The 22,992-nt window shown below is 37.6% G+C and overlaps 1 protein-coding gene across 1 annotated transcript in view; it reads left to right on the top strand.

Annotated features, from left to right (window-relative positions):
• Positions 1–22,992, top strand: part of MetRS (methionyl-tRNA synthetase 1) — a 298,475-nt gene that overhangs the window by 150,061 nt on the left and 125,422 nt on the right. The gene's annotated exons all lie outside the window — the stretch shown is intronic.

Below are 22,992 nucleotides of genomic sequence, written 5' to 3' on the forward strand. Positions count from 1 at the left end.
TCCTATCTCTTAAAACAGTAACCACCAAGTCTGGTATAAAAAAGCCAAACGCCAGATTAATCTTAACACTTTTTAAAGGTACAGCATTTAGACTTGGTCAGGATGATCTCCATAGAGTTGTTATTGGCTCTCGGTCATAAACTTTTGCACAACTGCCACCGATATTTTCCGTATTTTTCATTGTATCGAAGAAAGCTATAGGTCAAAATAGTTCATAAATCATATTCTCAATAAATTTTGTCATGAGCACTATTCCTGTAAAATCAACCTTAACACATTGCTGTCCGGCCCATCTGATGTATAACTGGCCTCTGTGGCCGGAATGTTTTGGCAGAGACATGGATTTATTGCAGGGTATCATAATTTATTAATTTTGGTTTCATTCACAGTTATATCTGTCCACTTTAATGTTTTTGGTGAGATTTTATATTTCGGTACATTCTGGTAATGATATCTGTTTGGTTTCTCCACCATATACGCCAACAAATCATTACAAATGAACAACTTGACATAATAACCTATATTTTCAGGTCCACGCGGCGAAATTTTAACGCCAGGCGTCCACGAAAATGACTCCAAAAACAGTATAATATCCTGTTAGGCCACTTACTGCCAGAAATAGGGAGAATATTAACAACAGTACTTATATCTAGACCATCTTTGCAATCTGAATGAACAGGTCATTGCTCGCATGGTGCAATAAACGTGTCATTCAACGCATCACTTCCACATAAATGCATGGCACTAGCACTAGAATTATCATTAGACAATTCATCTTCACTCTCCTCACAATCACGGGAAACATATGACAAATTATCAGCGTATAATTCATGTATAATATCACCAGGAGTCAGTCCACTGTTTTAGTTTACCGGGGCTGCCATTTTTGTTTACTAGCATTGATGGATACATTGAAGATATTCGAAGGCAAAAACAACACTGACGCACTAAAACGGGCAAAACCAGTACTAAAAGAAGCGGAGATTTTCTACCATTTAGGTACATCAACGATAATCTCCAAATAGTTCCTTAATAACCGTTAGATGGCATCAGAAGACAGACTTGCATCAACACGTATTCATACGTGATCGGCTGCAGAGCACCATGCTTGGAAATACGTATTGATACGTGAGCGGACAGCATTGTGTTAAGAGAGATACGTTGAGTTTCATGTTTCAGGCTCTCTCTGAACCCTCCCTCCTAGTAATTTTTTAAAAATATGTAGCTAAGATCATGTTTCATGAAAATCTGCCTATCCATTTACCCATGGCCTTTGACAGACAGACAGAAATTAAACTGAACCTGACATAGGCCATTATTTGTCCTATCAAGTATAAAAACCAAGTATCAGGTTAATTAATTAATCAAATAATTTTATTTTACATTTTATGGCCTTCATTGGACCACTTTAATCAATTATACAATGGATTTTTCAATTTTCTCTCAGCCCAGTACTTCTTCAGTCTCTTGGATCTTGATTTTCTTTCCTCCTCTGAAATCACTCTTCCCATGGTTTGTCTGTTGATCTTGTTCTGTAGTCTGGTGTCTATGTTTTTGTGTGTCTTGATTCTGTGGGGCTTGTTTTTTAAATCCTGTACTGTGATTTGTAGTTCCTTCTTACTTTCTTTGATTTCTGTAATCCACTTAATATTGCTCTAACTGTTCCACAATTTTTCTGTTATTATCCTGCTGATTCTATTTTCAGGTGTTCTAAGTAGGTAATCAAAGAATTAGATTTGTTTTTTCCTGATAGTGTTCATTACTGATTCTATTTCTTTGTAGACTGTTTCAGTAGAAACTATTCTCCAGAGTCCATTTTCTTGGTATTTTTTATTTATACCTACATGTTCTGATTCTTCGTCTTTCTATTTTGAGTATTCTGTCTATTGCTGCAGTATTAGTTGTTTTGAAAATAGTTTCACTAGCGTATCTTATTTCTGGTTTAATGACTGTTTTATAATGCTTTCATTTTATGGCTATTGAGAGGTATTTTTTGTTGTATGTGTTCCTGGTGACATATTGAGCTTTGGTTAATTTGTTTATTCTATTATGCCATGTTTGCTTTTTGTTAAGGTTGTATGTTATAATTTCACCTAAGTGTTTAAAGTTGTCTACAATTTTAATTTCCTGCTCTCCTACTTCGATTTTCTTTGTGAGTGGTGGGTCGGTTAAAACGATTTCTGTTTTCTCAAAGGATATTTTGAGGCCAATTTTTTATGCTATTTCCTGTAGTGATTTAATTTGTTGTTGAGATTCCTGAACATTGTTAGGTAGGAGAGCAAGGTCATCAGCAAATCCCAGACAATTTGAGGTTATGTTGTCTTTTGATCTTCCAATTTTTATGTTTTTTTTTTTTTTGGGTTATCCTTGTACTATTCCCTCATATATTCCAAAGCACAGTTGAATAGCAGTGGTGACAAACAGTCTCCCTGTCTTAAACCAGTTTTTATGAGGAATGGCTTAGAAAATTCTCCTCTGAACTTGACTTTTAATTGTATGTTGGTTAAGGTGAGTTCAATCAGTTTGATTAGTTTGGGGTGCAGTCCAAAATTTCATAATATTTTCAATATTGGAGGTCTACAAATGTTATTGTGAGAGGTTTGTTTTGTTTTCTGTAATATGCCATAACTAATTTTAACGTGATGATTGTTCTGCACAGCTTCTCCAAGGTCTGAAGCCTCCTTGGTATTCACCTAATTCTTGCTCTAATTGTTCTTTAATTCTGCCATACAGGATTCTAGCAAATATTTTGTATGTACAGTCCGAGAGAGATATGTACCTCTGTAGTTATTTGGATTGCTCTTATCTCCTTTTTTGTGAAGCGGGTGGATGATAGCTGCTGTCCAATATTCGGGAAAATGTTCTGTTGTCCATATTTTTGATAGCATCATGTGTAGGGAGATTTGAACTATGTCATTTGCGCATTTCCACATTTCTGCAAAAACTAGATCTTCTCCGCATGCCTTGTAGTTTTTAATCGCCTCGACTGCTGTTTCCACCTCTTGGAATGTTGGGGGGGGTTAGGTATTCAGGTTTGGGTTTTACTGTGGTGTCTGTGTTAATTTTTAAAAGTTCTTCGGGCTGTTCACAGTTCAAAAGTTTACTGAATGCTTTTGCCTTAATTTCGGCATTTTCCTTATTACTATGTGCCATTTTTCCATCTTCACTTTTCAACATTAGTGTAGGGGGGTTGAATTTCTTTAGTTGTCTACCAAAGATTTTATAGTAATCTCCAGACTTGTTGTATGGTAGTTTTCTTCTATTGAGGTGATTATATCTTTCTGATATTGTCTCTTAATTTTTCTAATAATTTGGGTGAATTTTTTCCTAATATTTTTGAGGTTGGTAGTATTTTCTTCTGTTTTGTGAGTTTGAAATTTTAACCATGTCTGGTGTCTTTCTTCATGACATTTGTTACATTCTGGTGTCCACCAAGCATGTCTTTTCAATTGATTTAAGGGGCTAAATTTTCATCCTGTTGTTTGAGAATTGGTACAAGTTCTTCTAAATCATCTGTTAATTTTATGGTCCTTGTGTGACTTCTTGATATTTGTCATTTCTGATTAATTGGTGTGGATCGTAATTCTTTTTTCCTTTATTGTTATTTGATTTGTTCTTCTTTAATGGTGTGAATTTAATTTTGTTTTTGATTATGTAGTGGTCCGAACTGGTGTCTATTCCCCTCAGCACTTCATCATTTTAAATTTCACTATGAAAGGTTTTGCAAGTGATAAAAATCATTGTTGTCCATATTGAAGATAATTCCTAAATGTAAAATTTATATGTATTGAATAGGTGGCAAAATAAACCATTTAGCATCCTACATGAAAGGTTTTGTCTGTACACACATGATCCAGCTGCCATTCCCCTTTTCTCCAGTCAGGGTGTTTCCAAGTTTTAAGTTTGTTCAGTCTCCTTTTAAAGTATTTAGATTTGGAAATGAGATTGTGTTCTCTGCATAATTCAACAAGTTTTTGACTATTCTTACTGGTAAAAAAAAAATTTTTAAAAAAATCAGTATGTAACAGCAATCTGTTTGTTCAAAACTTACATTTTTGCAGATTTCCATACTACGGCTTACTGGTAAGTAATTTTTCTAATTCCGAGACGTGAACGCCTATCTTCAATTTAATTCTGAAAAATTGGTGTAGTATCACTCCAGTGGCTTCTGTAGTAAAAGATAGAGTTTGCTTATTCAAACAGAGTCACCTAACCTAACTTAACCTCATATGCATCATGTAAACATATTTCAAGCACCAGTATAGTAATGATAACCTTTACTTGGGAATAGCCTGCCCGAAATTGAACCAGACACGACAAAATACAGTGAAACTACATAGTGCGTTCCTCATTCAGACGATTTCTCGCTTAGCACGTTGTAAATTCGAAGTACCGATTCACGTCATAATAAATCCATTTTAAAATACCCTGTTAATTGCATCACAAATTTTGTTTATTACTGCTTAGTACAATCACATTTTTCCCAGCTGTGAAATTGTTTTTTGACAACCCTTGTGAAAAGAACGTGATTTCCAACACAGATTAGAGCCCCCGTCACATGAGGCAGGTCGTGGAAAGGTATGTAAAAAACGGGAAATGGTCTTGAATTCTGAAACTTTTGAGAGTAAATTATAGCTTGGGAAACATGCCATTAGCCTTAGGAAAGATCAGTTTTCCTCTCCGATTTTCATTGATATTGCTGAATAATCCAGTAAGCCTGTTTGTTCTTGTATTTTGCATTCCATTCAGAAGTTAAAAATATATTCTGTGTTGACTGACACAGTGAAGGGTAGCAAATATTTGTCATGTGATAGACTACGTAAAGATTAGGAGCATAAACTTGTAAAGTTGAACAGCGTGGTGGATATTTATCTTGTGGTAGCCCCGTTATAAATACTGAAAATGTCATGAAATCGCTTACTAATGAAGATAAAATCCAGGAAGTGGACGGGCATCCACATCTTTCTATGGTGGCACGTATGTTGAAACTCGCACCTTCAAGTTTCAACTCGAACCGATCAAAGTGTTGTTGCATTTAAGAGGGCAGTCAGTCATTTCTCTCGCACATAGCTAAGTTTAACCTCCAAATAATTCATGATAGAAGAGTGTGACCAGAAAACAATGTTTAACCCACTGGTCCGAAATATAAGGCTTCAGCTGAAAATTTTTATTTTTAGAAAGAGTGCTATCTGCAATAATGCACTGATAGTTTTCTGGGCTCTCCTGCTTATGTTTTTATCTTTGTTGTCAGGTGTTTTACACACCTTTTAAAACACTGTTTTTAATTTAATAAGCCCCAGTGGAAAAGGTTTTCATATTTGTTGTCTCGTCTTGTTCATATAAAAATATATTCTTTGTTGACTGACACAGTGAAGGGTAGCGAATATTTGTCGCATGATTGTCCACGTAAAGATTAAGAGCATAATCGTGTAAAGTTGACTAGGGTGGTGCATATTTATCTTGTGGTAGCCCCATTTGAGTTTGAGTGTGAATGTCGACGAGAGAGCTCGCTAGTGCACATAGTGAAAAATCTATACCGGCAATGATTGATCGCAATATAATCGCATAAATATTGATAATAGAAGGAAATATGCACGCTTAATCATTCGTAATAATGGATGCGTCAGTGATAGGGTTCTTGCTGTAACTGAAGGACCGAGCTCGATAGCTGCAGTCGCTTAAGTGCGGCCAGTATCCAGTATTCGGGAGATAGTAGGTTCGAATCCCACTGTCGGCAGCCCTGAAAATGGTTTTCCGTGGTTTCCCATTTTCACACCAGGCAAATGCTGGGGCTGTACCTTATTAAGGCCACGGCCGCTTCCTTCCCACTCCTAGCCCCTTCCTGTCCCATCGTCGCCATAAGACATATCTGTGTCGGTGCGACGTAAAGCAACTAGCAAAAAAAAAAAAAGTAACTGAAGGATAATACACCGTTTAATATAGGAATTTTGAAGGGACGGAAAAAGGCTGTCGTTATAACAGAGTTCTCGCTAATACTCTCATCGCATCTTTAGAAACGGTAGATAGTCTATATCTTTCACAGTACCCATGCATACATGACGAAAAATGCACGCATTTCGGAAAAAAAAATTAAGTGTTTACATATTCGTGTTGAATAGTTTTTATTCGTGTCTTCAATAGTACATTTTCTCGCTTAACACATTTTCTTTCCTTGTTCCCTGCAGAAACGCCTAATGAGGTTTTACTGAATAAACTAACCTTTGAAATCAGTCGTCCATTCTGCGCCGTATTTTGAGCTGGATCATATTCTTGCTTAATTTTAGTACATACTGTAGTTTTAAAATTAAGGATCATTTACTTCAGCCTTTATTTCTGTTGAGTTAACTACTGTTATCGGCCAAGTTATTTACGCATTTATTTTTTAAAAAATTTTATCTTTCATTTTGAATTGTGTGTTTAGAATACCAATCAACGAGTATTACTAATCAACTTGACTATCCGTTTGAGTTTGAATGTCGACGAGAGAGCTCGCTAGTGCACATAGTAAAAAATCTATACCGTCGATGATCGATCACAATATAATTGCTGGAGTGCATAAATATTGATAATAGAAAAAATGCACGCTTAATCGCTCGTAAAAATGGATGCATAAGTGATAGGTTTCTCGCTGTAATCAAAGGATAATACACAGTTTAATATAGGAATTTTCGAGGGACAGAAAAAGGCTATCGTTATAACAGAATTCTCGCTATATGCCTTACTTGCTATAGCGAACTTGTACTGTATTTGATTTATTGTCTGTTCGAGGAGATCCCAAAAATTTTCCACTTCTTTCCTGGTCTTTGTTAGAAATTTTTTCATTTGTGAGGGCATGGGTATTTATGATAGTATAAATGTTATTTGTTGTTTTTAAAGTTGCATTTCTGGGTGAGATGGCTTGAAAGTTCATGATGGAGTCTATGATATTAATATTTACTATATATACCGGGCGAGTTGGCCGTGCGCGTAGAGGCACGCAGCTGTGAGCTTGCATCCGGGAGATAGTAGGTTCGAATCCCACTATCGGCAGCCATGAAGATGGTTTTCCGTGGTTTCCCATTTTCATACCAGGCAAATGCTGGGGCTGTACCTTAATTAAGGCCACGACCGCTTCCTTCCAACTCCTAGGCCTTTCCGATCCTATCGTCGCCATAAGACCTATCTGTGTCGGTGCGACGTAAAACCCCTAGCAAAAAAAAAAAAAAGAAAATATTTACTATAAAGCCCTTTCAAATTGCATGCATTTTTTCATAGTTTTTTGTCCAGGCTTTCCGTTGTAAATTCTGTATCCGTGCGACTCAAACGGTACTTCCTTTGTATTTTTCATCTCTTGGAGCCCCACTATCAAAATTTTCTGTTTATTCAATTCATCAATAAAACCTTTAATTTTTCCTGTTTTCAACAGAGAATTAATATAGTGTGTTGCAGTCTAGTTGATTTGGTTATGCTTGATTCTGTTCTTGTCTTCTGATGTATGTTTGAGTGATTGTATACGCTCCGACTCATTGCTGTCTTTTTTTTTTTTTTTTTTTTTTTTTTAAAGTTAAAAACTTCATTATTGTTCCGTATTGAATAGAGAAATAAGATGTACAATATTATAGGTTAGGATCCACCTTTCAATACTCCGTAATAAGATGGTAAAAAGTAGTTACAACCTGTTTAATGGGACCGGTTTCAACACATTTTAAGTGTCATCATCAGCCAATTTGCGAAGATCTTAAAACAACTAGCACATTGAATACAGGCAAAAAATTAACATTGTATCATAACGTAGCAATTCAGTAAATGTTCTTGACTGTGATTATTGTGTTTTGAACATTTACTGAATTGCTACGTTATGATACAATGTTAATTTTTTGCCTGTATTCAATGTGCTAGTTGTTTTAAGATCTTCGCAAATTGGCTGATGATGACACTTAAAATGTGTTGAAACCGGTCCCATTAAACAGGTTGTAACTACTTTTTACCATCTTATTACGGAGTATTGAAAGGTGGATCCTAACCTATAATATTGTACATCCCATTGCTGTCTCTTAGATGGCTACCCACCGAATCTGATGTAGCCTTTTTCTGCTTTCTTGCTGGTCGGAACAGTGGAATTCTTTTTCTAAAAGACTTTTCCATAATCGATTTTCGGAGGTAGTGAGCCTTGAATGTAGCAAGCTCCGATTTACAACTACGGTTGTTAACCGCAGAGGAATTCCGATTTAGTTCACCTTCTGGAAATCTCCAATTTTCCAGAGGCTATCCAGCCGAACCACGGGGAGACACAAACGGAAAATTATATGAAGATGTTGAGTCTGATGTACAGACTGAAAGAAAGTTGTGTACCGTATTTGTAGATTAACTCACTTCTGTAGACTTACTGTCATATCCAGAAACTGGGCAAATCTTTAGTGTAACCGTTACTTCAGCGGATACGACAAACACAGTAAAGGGAGGAAAGTAAGTGCAATTACACGGTACCAAAGACACTACACACACAAGAAAACAGCTGATGAACTACGCAGAACTCCGCCGATAAGAACACTGGTAAATATCAGTAGGGGCAACTTGACGATAAAAACCCAGGAACGTGAAAGAAGCTGGAAAACTACCAAGGGCATGGAGGTGGCTTAGGTTGCAGATTCCGGAAAATCAACCCTGATCCTTGATTTTCAAAAAATACTATTTACAAAGGACTTTACAAACAAATTCCTAACTATTTCAGTCATACGGAAGGTACTGATACGTAACTTGGGAATACAAATTACATGTTCCTTGAGACACACAAGTTGGACGTTCATTGACAATAGCTTCCTATAAGTTCAAAGAGTCAAGCAAATACCATACATCTAATTACAACCTAAGTCGCACAATACAAGTTAGAGTGAAGTTAAACGTACCTTTCAAAATATCTGAACAACATAATTGAAAAAGGGTAAAATCAGAAATATCTAAACTTGGCACAGAGGCCAGTTCAACTTGTTCCCACACCCAAACACACTTCTGATGCGGGGCAGAGGAAAACCTAGCGTACGTCAAGTGGCACGGAACTACTAGAGGCAAAACCCCAAGGTAAATACATAAAACTACAAATTACATGTTTAGTGAAACAAGGAAAGGGGAATGCCTCGGAAGCAAACCGGCAAGCCCAGCTGAAAATCTAAGGCATCCGAAATAATTGAGTGGCGAGTCTGGGTGAGGTCAGAGCAAACTCCTATATGAAAAAGCAAGCAAACATTAAATTAAATTTAAGGTGGAACAGAAATCAAGAGTGCTTACCCCAAAGTGGCCCATACCGGTAGCAAGACAACGTCAAAACTTTGGACAGTCAAGAGATAGAAGACAGACAGACAGACAGACCACGAAACGCTCTCTTTAAAAAGGAAACCCTGGCCTTGGAGTAGCCAATCAGAACACAGGAGCCCACCTATCGCCACCCAGATTCCCCAATCACAACTCCTACTTCAGTCGCAAAGTTAAAATAATTTTCTCGAATACGCATGATTGCAAATCTTCCATTTCCAGAACAGTCAGAACATACTTTCTAGAATAGGCTACATAACTAACAAAGGCCAATACACCCTGTTCAAAAATTCAAGTTACTACTTTCTGGATAGTTCCAGTAAATATAGAAATGAAATCTACAGTAGTTGTTACAAATACCATATGGTACCAAAATATTTAAACTGTACAGTTTAGGTAGTTACATGGAATACAAATAAAATATTTTATCACCACACTTCAGATCATACAGTAAGTACTACTTAACAAGGTTTACACATAACATCTTCAATAAACACTTTCCACTTCCAATATATTCTTCACCTGTGACATTTAGTACTCTGGGGAAACTGACAACTTATAGTAATACATCAACAAATCAATCTTGCTGTAGGTTTTGCATCGTCAACTGCCATTATCATTGATAACAGCCTATGAAGAATATTAGAGAAAGAAGAAAGACAATTTAGATTGATTTCTTTAGCACATACTTTGTACTTTAAGCAGAGATTGAAATAAGGTGAACTATTAAATAAAACACTGTGTTACCTTACTCCTTATTCCTGGTTTCATTATAAAATCTGCTGTACTAAATGCTGTAAGAATTGTATGTGTTATTTGTGTGAAAAATTTTGTAGTTGATTTTTTTTTGAATGGGAAAAACCAAAATGTATCACTATGAAAATATTGCAGTAACAGTGTTGGACATTTTTGTTTTAATATCCAAAATGTTTATATTTGACAGACCAGGCTGAGTGGCGCAGACGGTTGAGGCACTTGCCCTCTGGCCCCAACTTGCCAGGTTCAATTCTGGCTCAGTCCGATGGTATTTGAAGGTGCTCAAATACGTCGGCCTCTTGTCGGTAGATTTACTGGCACGTAAAAGAACCCCTGAAGAACCACATTTCAGCACCTAGGCGTCTCCGAAAACAATAAAAGTAGTTAGTGGGACGTAAAGCAAATATTATTATTATTATTATTATTATTATTATTATTATTATTATTATTATTATTATTATTATTATTATTATTATTATTATTATTATTATTATTAATAGTTGACAGTGCACTCCCCTTTAGTTATGCTCTCACTTATTTCACTCATCTTGGAGAAAACCAAATAAGTAATATTTTCAGTTTTTTAATTTTTGCGGAAATCTACTAAGGTCAATGCTGTCTATCCTTTGACACTTAACAATATGTCATTTCGTCACAGTACTGAAGAATTCAAATTTTGCTTCCAGATTATTTAAGAATATAATACAGTCACTAGTAAGAACCACAGAAGTTGAGTTATCTTCTTAATATTCTGAGTATTGTGTACCGGTACCAGGAAAAATGTCTTTAGCCACAGATACTAACTTGAATAGCATGGAATATTTCTAAGGGGTGGTGTGTAAGCATTGGAGTTGGTACAGAGAGGGGTATTAGTTCATTGAATTCATATTCCTTTGAAAATCTGGTTTTATTGTTCATTTGAAATAAATTCATATCACCTTTTACACAAGTTGAGTTGATGCGTTGTAGCAGGCTGGAACCTCCAGACTCTGGGATGATTACTGGACTCAGTCTCGACAGGGACCACACCCATCCTTGATGCGAAATTCTCGTTGTTCTAGAATTTACAAGTGTTATTTTTAATATCCACCTATTCAATACAAAGAGATCTAGTAAATTAAGAATGAAATCTTATCATAAAAAGTTACAAGGGACATGTTTCGCCCATATTAAGGGCATCATCATCAGCCTCAAACTCAAACCTGTAAGGTGAATAATCAGGATCGTGATTGTTCTTACAAATCGTAAAAAGAGGATATCAGTGTAGGTGTTTGTCTAACATAAAATTATTAGAATGTCCTTGGTTAAAATCGTAGTATCAAGCTGCATGTCACAAGTTTACAAGATTACACTCTGGAGCGCTGAGTCAATACACCCAAAACCTGTTGAGGGTAGAGCAATAAACAGCTGAATCTTTATAATGAAATGTGTTTCCTTGAATACTCCTATTGGAGGATAAGAAAAAGTAAAGCTGATAGACTGTTAAAGATGTTAATTTCGTATGTTAAGATAAGTCTTAAGTAGTTGTTCAGCTTTCTATAGTCTTACGTAACTGGCTTGAAGGAGTGAAGGTGACATTGATTAGAGCTTTTTGGTGTGAAGTCTGTAACAAGAGGAGAGTGAATGCTGAGGAAACGTATATTTGAAGAGAATGTGGGTTTAAAAAGAAAAATGGAGAATGTATAAACACTTGCCCTTTCATCTGTAAAGATGTAAATAAGTTATGGAAGAGTTAGTTGAAGAAAACAATGTTATGTGTATGTTCATTTATTTCTTTGATTGTTATGGTATTAATCAGTTGGTAGGGTAGCGTTGAATGACTGACACTTGTGCTTCTAGTATTGTATCGATGTGAGATTGGCGGAGGAGGGTGTGGTGGAGGGGAGTGGGTTGGTCCCACAACTACTTAAAGAAGACTGTTATCGTAACACATTCGACTTTCACTCCTTCAAGCCAGTTAAATAAGACTATAGACAGCTGAACAGCTACTTAAGAAGACTGTTGTCTTATCTTAACATACGAAATTAACATCTTTAACAGTCTATCCGCTTTACTTTTTCTTGTCCTGCAATAGGAGTATTCAAGGAAACATATTTATATTTCTTTATAAAGATTGAGCTGTTTATTGCTCTACCCTCAACTGGTTTTGGACGCATTGACTCAGCGCTCCAGAGAGTGTAATCTTGTAAACTTGTGACATGCAGCTTGATGCTACGATTTTAACCAAGGACATTCTAATAATTTTATGTTAGACAAACACCTACATTGATATCTGCTTTTTACGATTTGTAAGAACAATCACGATCCTGATTATTCACCTTATAGGTTTGAGTTTGAGGCTGATGATGCCCTTAATATGGGCGAAACATGTCCCTTGTAACTTTTTATGATAAGATTTAATTCTTAATTTACTAGACCTCTTTGTATTGAATAGGTGGATATTAAAAATAAAACTTGTAACATACTTTGTATTTACGTACATTTCAATATGGACCTAACATGAGAATTATAACGTGTTCTAGAATTTCTCGAATTATTGGAGGATCTGAAAGTTCTTGAATTTCTAGGTGCACACGTTGCGGGGTTCGATCTTGCACGAGAATACTGAGATGTGAGGCGTGACGAGTACACAAGTCCCCCGTATGGTATTCAACTCACTTGTATCACTGTCGAATAAATTAATTTTTGCTTTAAATACTGGATTGATTCATTATAAGTGGGATACGTCAAATGTTAATGAAATTTACACTTGAATCTTTGACTCAAACACTTTGTTGAATCGCACATGTCAAAGGTTCATGTAATTGATACTTGAAAAGAAAACAGTTGATCTGAGTAACTGATCACACTTTGCATGTCAGCCGAATTGATACTTGGGAAAATTATGTACAAATTTACAATGTCATGTTCGCGACATAAGTCCACTGATATTGGCACGACAGTCTGAAACATTCTATTAGGTCACTAACTTGTATTATCACTGTTCCTAACTGACTGGCTTCGTCATTTTCATGATTGAAACACAACTCTGAACGTAACATTTACAGTTTATGCAAATTCAGGACATATTAGCATGTTTGTTATAAATTAAACCAGTTTAATGGCTCTTGGAGAATGTTCAACACTGACTGTGAATAATTATTATGAAGTAGAAACTATAAGTTTAAATACGGCACTGAAAAATTCTGTGTTCTCTCGGAACTTCACGAGAAGAAAACACAAGTTCAAATATGACATTAATATTCTATGTTCCCACAGTTTTTTTTAAAAAAACACAAGTTCAAATGTGGCACTCAAAATATTCTATGTTCCCACAGTCTGTAAGTTCAAATGTGGCACTCGGAAATATTCTATGTTCCCACAGCCTGTTATGACAACACAAGTTGAATATGACACTTGGAAAAATCATAACGCTTGGAAAAAATACAATGTTCCTTTGGAATGCCACTGTTTGTAAAGAAAACACAAGTCCTAATATGGCACTTGAAGAAAAATACTATGTTCAACTAGAACCGAGCACTAGAGTCAGAGTATCGTCTCACCGAAATACTGAGTACCGACTGGACATAGCTTTGGTCTGCCGCACTTGTAGAGCTCCACCTGTCACCCATATCATAGAGACGGTGGATTATTATTGTCTATCTGTAGCCTAGATCGCCGTGCTTTTATACTTGGAGCCGATGAAGCATCTTGAAGCATGGATATTACCCACCTCTATAACTCCTAAAGTACTTTGTAGATTTGCTCAAGAAGTTGATTGTTTGCAGCTATTATTATGACCTCAACGTTGGTGGTACAAAAATAATTGTATCTGAGCTCCAAATAGACTTTTTACAGATGGATTAGAACATTACCATATATGGTCATGCTCGCTGTGCGAGACCGGCCCGAGGCGGCAACGTCACTGCTGTGTACGTCAGCCAAGTTTGGTGGGCTTGCCTATCCTTCACCTCGCGCGAAGTTTAACTCTCATACTTCAAACTTACTTTCTCATAGCAGTGTTTCCGGTACAATTGTTAATAAAAGTGGCTTCAACCAGATAAGTCAGTTTATCTTGTGTGTAGTATATTTTGTATTGTTATTGTGGATGTGGACTTTATTATCTTGTAAATGAATTATTGGTAGTGAATTTACACAGCTGCCTTTCTAACAGAGACCTGTTAAAATCTTACTAGCTAACAGTACAAAAATGTAACTTACAGCACTTTGGTTTGGACTTGTCGACATCAGAAAATAATACCTGGTCAATATAGGACAAGTCACTTTCTCTCCCGATCCAAAGCATATACTTCATTAATATTTTGAATTAAACAAAATCAAACCAAAACTATTATTTAAAAAGCTTGTTTCATAATATAATGCAGAATGGTTTGACAACATTTGGGGAATCTCACATTTCATATTGTTTTTGAAAAAACATCGTTTCTTAAAAACTTTAATTTTTTTACTTATCCTGTTATTCTCCGGGATGAGTGATTTGTTCTGACCATTTTCCATTTCTACTTAGTATTATGCCCAAATTTCTAATTTTGTCTCACCCATCCACCATTTTTCATTCTTTGATATATGAATCATATATGCGAACAAACATCTGTGTTGCACTTTGTGGCATTTGAGATATTCATGGAACAAACCTCTATGATGTGTTTTGGATCTGTATTTACAGGTACTTTGAGCATACCTCAACAGGTGGCTATAGTTTTTAAAGATGAAATCAAAAAACAAGTTACAGAACAAATAAACAGCTTCTCTAGGCAGCCTAGGCATTATTCTTCTACACAAAACTGAGAAAGAGTTCCTGTCACCTGATTTAACATTAGCTAAAATTTACAGAGCTTTAAAATCAAAGCACTCTTAAGGTACCGTACCAACACTCCAAGCTAATCTTACTACTCCATGAAGCCATTTCATCCCTGCCTTCCCACTGTCCTTCACCATTTCAGGTCTAATTTCATCTATTCCTACTGCTTTATGACAGTGGAGTTTCTTTACCATACTTTCCACTTCCTCAAGCATAATTACACCTACGTCATTTTCCTCCTCCCCATGAGCTTGGTTGTTCATGTCACCATCATGAAGATTTCCTTTTCGTTGAGTGTGATTCCCTGGGATCTATTATGAATTCGCCTGAATTACCCAAAACACTATTCATTTCCTTTTTTCCTCCCTTCCTATGATCTTTATTACTGTCCAGAAAGGTCTGTATCATCAAAAAACCTGTACATTCCAAACAGACTTCCTGAATTCGAAGTCTGTTTAGACATAGTCTATTATGGATCTGGTACCCCTAGCTTCTTATGTGTAGTGGTGAATAACCTTATGCTTGAAGAATGTATTTCATAACTGCTAAACCCATACTAGCACAGAAGTCCAGCAAACACTTCCCATTCCCATTAGCTTCCATATCTTCCCCACATTTACCAATCACCCTTTCATATCCTTCAGTTCTATTTCCAACTCTCGCATTGAAATCACCCATTAGCACTATCCTATCCTTGCTGTTGACCCTAACCACGATGCCATTCAGTGATTCATAAACTTGTGAACATCCTCATCTGCACCCTCACATGGTGAATACACTGAGACAGTTCTCATCCGAATTCCTCCAACTGCCAAATCTACCCACATCATTTGCTCATTTATGCGCCTAGCTGAAACTATGTTGCGTGCAATAGTATTCCTGATAAACAGCCCTACCCCACACTCTGCCCTTCCCTTCTTAACACCCATCAAGTGCACGTTATAATCCCCATCTCTTCCTCGTCTCCCCTTACCCAAATATCGTCCGACTCGTTGGCTGAATGGTCAGCGTACTGGCCTTCGGTTCAGAGGGTCCTGGGTTTGATTCCCGGCCGGGCCGGGGATTTTAACCTTCACTGGTTAATTTCAGTGGGCCGGGGGCTGGGTGTTTGTGCTGTCCCCAACATCCCTGCAACTCACACGCCACACATAACACTATCCTCCACCACAACAACACGCAGTTACCTACACATGGTAGATGCCGCCCACCCTCATCGGAGGGTCTGCCTTACAAGGGCTGCACTCGGCTAGAAATAGACCACATGAAATTAAAACCCAAATATCACTTACTCCTAGCACATCCAGATGCATCCTCTTTGCTGACCCAGCCAGTTCTACTTTCTTTCTTCCTTAAGCCCTATTAATATTGATAGCTCCCCATCGAATTCCATTTTGTTCGCCAAGTTGTTTCCAAGGACCGCCTGTGAAATGGGAGTGGGACTGCGTTACTCCCATAGGTCCGAGACTTGCTTAAAATGTTCTGAGCTCGGTAAGTTTGTTAAGCAAGATGCTTCCTTACTTACACATAGTCCAAGATCTCTCCTGTAACAGGTTAGGGACCATCAGTGGATTGTATAGTCCTAGCCGTCTGAGCACAACGAGGGCCATGACAAAGAATATGTCCGAGATGCCCACTCCCATTCCATAGCAACTGATATCCCGACTTTCAGGACCACTTCCTGCTAGGCCACTCAGCCATTGCCCATGGTTCACAAACTAGGACATGAATACAGTAACCCACACCATGAATCTTAACCACTGTAAAGAACAGAGTTCAATCAAGTTATATATTTAATGGAACTGTATTTATATGAACTAACGGATTATAAGTAGTTTAAAGCATTAAAATTATCTTTAAAATAACACTATTCTCCTCTGTATGCATCCATTATGTATGAGTGAGTGAGTTGTACTGTTGGTTTACAGAACAAAACTCTATGCTATCTTCTCTCACGTAGTCATGTCCTGCGAACAACAGTAATCTTTATTGCCACTTTTCTTAATATATAGGAAATGTAACATATATATTTGTTCGTGCATATGACTTGATTTATATGCTGGTCATGACGAACAGAATACCTGGTGAGATCACTCACCAAGTTCAAGCATGCTCCCACAGAGCTGCGCTAGTGGAGGCTGACACCAGCGCTACAGTCAGCTGTTTTACACTGATACGCAAATAACCAAATACAATACTCAATTCCTTAGACTTATGAATAATACTGTACTATTCTTAGTCCCCACGAAGAAATATCTTTGGATTTTTATAAGAGAACACAGGAGATCAAATGGAACATTACGAAAAGCAAAAGCAATATTGTGCTTTACATACTTAAAAAACAACTTTTTAAACAGAATACATAAAACATTAAACATACACCAGATTGCAAATAACAGTGACACTTTTCTCAAATAAAGTAAATGACTTAAATTACCCACCAAAACTAGTTTGAGTTCACTTTTGATAGTTTACAAGTAGTAGATCAGTTTAAGGAATAATGTCCAAAGTGTATTCAATACAAAAGCCAATTCCTAATGATACAATTGAAATTGCCTCAGCCAAGTCAAGACACTTGTAAAAAATGTCGCATCAGATCAACCTAAACTGGCTCGGTTTTTCATGAATTTTCCTTTCAGTCTGGGAAAGAATGTCACACACACTTACAGATACACATGTTAGAAACCTAGTGCCACTGCTGGATCCATAATCTTTATAATTAAATTTGCGAAAAAATGCAGGTCATATATTCTGCTTTTGGCTGACAATTGCTTATCTTTCTGCGGATTAAGTCTCGCTCACTTCACAAACTTTATTTTCTTTTGGTGATGTAAAAAATTACCTACCATCAAGCTTCCTTCCGTAACCCGATTTTCAACTAGAAACAAAACAGTACAAGATTTTCTGGAAACAATAGAAAACTAGTTCATTGCATACACAAAGCACTGCACAGATAGTAATACAGACTTTCGGAAAATATTAAAACAAACAAATTCCCATGATAAGCCTTAAAATTATCACCATGATTTTACTACACACGCACGCTATTACCTTCGTCGACAAAGTGATGCACATGTTGTTGCAGCTGGTGCATTGCAACTGCAGCGCCACTCTCCGGCGGTGCCACCAACAACGTTGAGAGAGCGGAGTGATCACACTTGGTATTCTGTTTGTCATGTCCTCGTTTTCTGTGCATTGATTTTTGAATTCCAGTCTTAACAGTAATTTATTACTTCATTTACACTACCCTGCATGCTGGCGGGAATCAATGTAAACAGAGGGCTTTCGTCGCCATAAGACCTATCTGTGTCGGCGCGACGTAAAGCCCCTAGCAAAAAAAAAAAAAAAAAAACCCAGAGGGATGTCATCCACAAGAACGAGATCTGCAGTATCCTGATTCTCAAGACGTGGGTAAATCCCAGGCTCAAATCTTTTCGATTGAAAAATATCATTTATGAACAGTAAAAAATGTTTTGGTGACAGCTTACAACTCTGTTTCAGTCCTACTTTGGAGAATATTTCTCCAGTTACTATACCCTCCTCATTAGCATTTCTGAATATACATTTCCAATTGCTTTTATCATCTTAAAATAACGCGCAATCACCGTGACGTCACCCGGTTCCAGTGTTTTCTCGAGCTCGCTTCGCTTCCGTATATATACTCGCCGCTTTCTCTTGTCCGGCGATCAGGTGTGATTGATATGTTGTAATCGGCAGTGAGAGCTTGAGCAGTGTACACGGCTGGACCGTGTGCATTTCAATTTTACTTCATTCTTCTTTACGTACTGGGTGAGCAGACTTTTATTATTATTATTGTCATCCATTCAATTTTGCCCTCTCTTTCTCCATATGGGCTTCGCTAATGCTTGGATTTCGAACTCTAGTCCCTTCAGGACTCTACGAAATTACGCTGTGCCAAACTATTGGCTTTAGACTTGTGGTGGAAATGTGAAGGAAGAAGTGTGCTGGACTAGCGATATTATGGTGACCTTCAACTTCTAAAGTGTTGTGCATGAACTTTGCCTTCCCTCGTTTTGAAGTGGTACTTGACAGCCTGATCATTTCCCTTTCCCTGCTGTTTGTTTCTTGGTTTTCTTTTCTTGGTTTTCTTTTCCCGTTCCTCTTTCCATTCTCCTTTTCGTCTCCCATTCGTATTTTCTCATAATTTGCTAATGAAATTTGGTAACATTGTGCTCTGCCAATTTCGCACTGCGTCTGCTGTTTACATTTCGAATGTTCTAGTATCTTCCTGTCTTAAACAAGTGTGTGTTAGATTTTTGGGGGATATGATGTCGTTTTATTGCGTACCATTTTAGGTACTGGAAAGTTCCCTTTAACTTGTATAATTCTTACTTGTTCCTTTTCAAAATTTCTTGCTGTTTTTTGCGTGGCATTCATGTGAACGTTGTCATATTGCAACTTGAATGTAATGAGAACATTAATTTATTCCTATAGCCCTTATCTCGTACCCGAGTATACCAAAGATTTATTGTGATTTGTGTGGTTACCCCTTTTAGCGCCTGTATGAACCAAAATAAGACCTGTCAATAACTTGTATGATTCCCTTTTTCTATGGTGTATCAAATGGTCCAATTTTACTCTCTGTTGTGAAAACATTTGTTATCGCTTTTGAAGTTGTTTCAATATATATGTTCATCTTTTCTAAACCTGTGCTTTTGGGAGTTCTCATTTCTGTGTTCTCTTTCGTTTTGCTTAGTATGTACCTACCGCGGAAATTCCCTTTGGGAAAAGGCCCATAATCGTAATCGGCACATGATTTGGGATGTGATCTGCACTGATTGTGGTTATTCGAAGCATGACATTTGAATAGTGCCATTACTCCATTCTACACGTTTCCCTGCGCTCTGCTTTGCTAAGTTCTCTGTGCGGCATACCAGCACATATTACTGGGAGTCTTTCGCTTCCTTCATATCGAACTTTCGTTGATATTTGCCTAGCGATTGCTGCAAGTACTTGGAAATACACACTCATATTTAATTATATCAATGTACCGCAACAGCACAGAGACATACTTAGCCATTTTGGTGGCAGAGGCTGCTGATTCCATATTTGAAGTAGTGATGCCATTATCAGTTTTCTGTAATTAATCTTAAAACAACTAATGTCGCTCTGGTCCAGTGGTTGAGTTACACTAGAAGTATTAGGAGGGAATCATGTGAGCTAAATATTAGAAAGCTGTACTGTTTTTGGCATGTAGCATTGTCAAAAAATTGAATGACGTTCCTTTTTAGTTGCTTCTTTGTTGAGTTGAATGACACCAACCATTCTTCCATTTGGCATGAAGTCATCCATGCCCTCTTATTGGATCACTAATTGACAGGTAGAGACTCTTTAAATCAATGTTTTTGAAGCACCTGGGTTTTGCTGCATGGCTTTTGAAGTTCCCTATAAAGTAAACCACATTACAGAACTGCCAATCTCTCTTTGGAAAGTTTCCCTCCCGTACATCTTTTTCCTTTCAGTTTAGAGGCCGATGATCTAGATATTAGGCCCCTTCAAACAACAAGCATCATAATCATAATCATTTTCCTTTCAGAGATAATATTTTGCTAGATTGTGTCAGAAAAGAGCCTCCGTGGCTCAGGCGGCAGCGCGCCGGCCTCTCACCGCTGGGTTCCGTGATTCAAATCCCGGTCACTCCATGTGAGATTTGTGCTGGACAAAGTGGAGGTGGGACAGGTTTTTCTCCAGGTACTCGAGTTTTCCCTGTCATCTTTCATTCCAACAACACTCTCCATTGTCATTTCATTTCACCTGTCATTCATTAATCATTGCCCCAGAGGAGTGTGACAGGCTTCAGCAGCCGGCACAGTTCCTATCCTCGCCGCTAGATAGGGGCTTCATTCATTCCATTCCTGACCTGGTCGGATGACTGGAAACAGGCTGGGAATTTTCATTGTAGTGCTCAGAAAAATAGTCCAGTTTCATCACAATTAGCTATGTTCCAGGGTTCATAGGCTTTAATTGAAGAGCTAATTTTTGAAGTCTAATCTGCCAATGTTTTCTGAGGAACGTCTCCAGCCTCTCCGCACACCTCCTAAAACATTTCAACCAACCATTGGAAGAGGTAAAAATCTTCCTTACTGAGATTTTCTGCAACTTCTTTTGCATGGTGGTGTAGCATCGTTTCTGATATGAGCAAATTTCTTGCTCTTGCACCAACAAACCATTTCCAAACAATTTTATTTCCTCATTCCCATTTACTCTGAGCTTTTGTTTCTCTGCTCCATTTCCCCATAACCACTGTTCATTTAATTCCACAGTTTTCTTAAGAATGCCGTAGACTTGTGTTTTTCCAATCTTAAACTTTGCTACGATTTGCTTAACAGACAGTTTGTCTTTCTCACTAGCTTCTGAATCCTTAATTTTTGTGTTCAAATCTAACACCACATGTTTATTTTCTTCCATCACTTTTCAAATCATACTGTCATTGCAACACAAAGTTCCACGATTGCTAACTGTAAGCACACTAAATCTGAGACTTGTACGAAACTGCACTTCATTGTTAAGCAGGTAATGTTTACACCTTTCCAAATTCCTGCGTTCCATTAGTCAGCAACTCGTTAAGGTTACACTCTCATGGTGACAAAATTAGATAAGGGATGAAGGAGAATCCCTCAGCTTTCTACCTCAAGTTTTGGTCTTTCTGCATTCCTATAGTAAAGAACGTCCAAACCATATGGAATATCGTTGTCGTGGTCTACACATAGAGTTGCTGTCTCACAACCAGACGGTCGTAGTTCATTTCACGGCTGAATGCTATCTCGGCCATATTGGATCCATCCAGAACACACGTACATATTTTTCCCGTTATAGTCTCAAATTTCCTTCCATTTCCACATAAGCCACTTTCCGCTAAATACAGATAAACTTACATGAATATTAAACCGTAATTCACGGGACCAGGAAAATTTTCCCTTGTGGACAGTTTTCCTGGTAATAATGGTTTCGCTAAGGCAGATTTTTCTGTAAGTGTAGGTAGAGACGCAAGAAATACATTTCTATCTCTAAAAATAAATTTAGCAGAGTAGGTTTTTGAGTTTATTTAGATTTTTTTTTAAATTTACTTTACGTCGCACCGACACAGACAGGTCTTATGGCGACGATGAATAGGAAACATTTCAGCGATAATATTTTGCTAGGTTGTGTCAGAAAAAAGCCTCCGTGGCTCAGGCGGCAGCGCGCCGGCCTCTCACCGCTGGGTTCCGTGATTCAAATCCCGGTCACTCCATGTGAGATTTGCGCTGGTGTGAAAAATGGGGAAACCACGGAAAATCATCTTCAGGGCTACCGACAGTGGGGTTCAAACCCACTATCTCCCGATTACTGGATACTGGCCGCACTTACACGACTGCAGCTATCGAGCTCGGTTTTATTTAGATTAATACAGACCCAATATTTCTTGATATTTTCAGCCTATTTGCTGAACTTACGACTTCAAGATATGTTTTTGCCACAAATGAGAAAAGTCAGGACTGAATTGGCAGACAATAAATTGGTTACTCAGCGCTTAAAAGGTCAACTTGTTGACTCTGTTAAATAAGGAACTTGTCTTACGTCAGTGACATGGTTAGCTGGTTCAAGTCCTATTGGTGGAAAATATTTTCATTATCGGAATGTTGGCCAGCAGAGTAGAAAAGGTGGTGGTATACAATTTCTAATCACTACATAGAGTGCCAAATGTCTGGATTCAATTTCAGACCTCTCCACAATGTTCATATGGAGTGAGAGCATATGATGATGTTGATAGTGATTCATCCAGCGGATGAGGATGTAAAGCCTTGAGCAGACCCCTTGGTGTTATTCGACAGGAGTTGGCTATTTGCCAACACCGGGTTTTACCCTCCACATACCTCATTATCACCCTCACCACTACCACATACCCAGATGCTCAGGTTACCCATGGACTTCAACTGGAAAGACCTGCACCAGGCCTCTCTAGGAGGCCACATGACGTCAATCAATCAATCAGTCAATCAGTTGATGATGTTGAGGTGTAAGCTTTTTAGAGGAAGATGTTCTGGTGTCTGATGGGTTTGTAATACATATAAAGGATTATTGTTCATTGCAGATTTTTGTCCTCAAAATGCCTATTTGATCAATAAATTTAAATACATCTGTTTGTAATC

Source organism: Anabrus simplex, chromosome 5 (assembly GCF_040414725.1).
Source record: "Anabrus simplex isolate iqAnaSimp1 chromosome 5, ASM4041472v1, whole genome shotgun sequence".
NCBI lineage: Eukaryota > Metazoa > Arthropoda > Insecta > Orthoptera > Tettigoniidae > Anabrus > Anabrus simplex.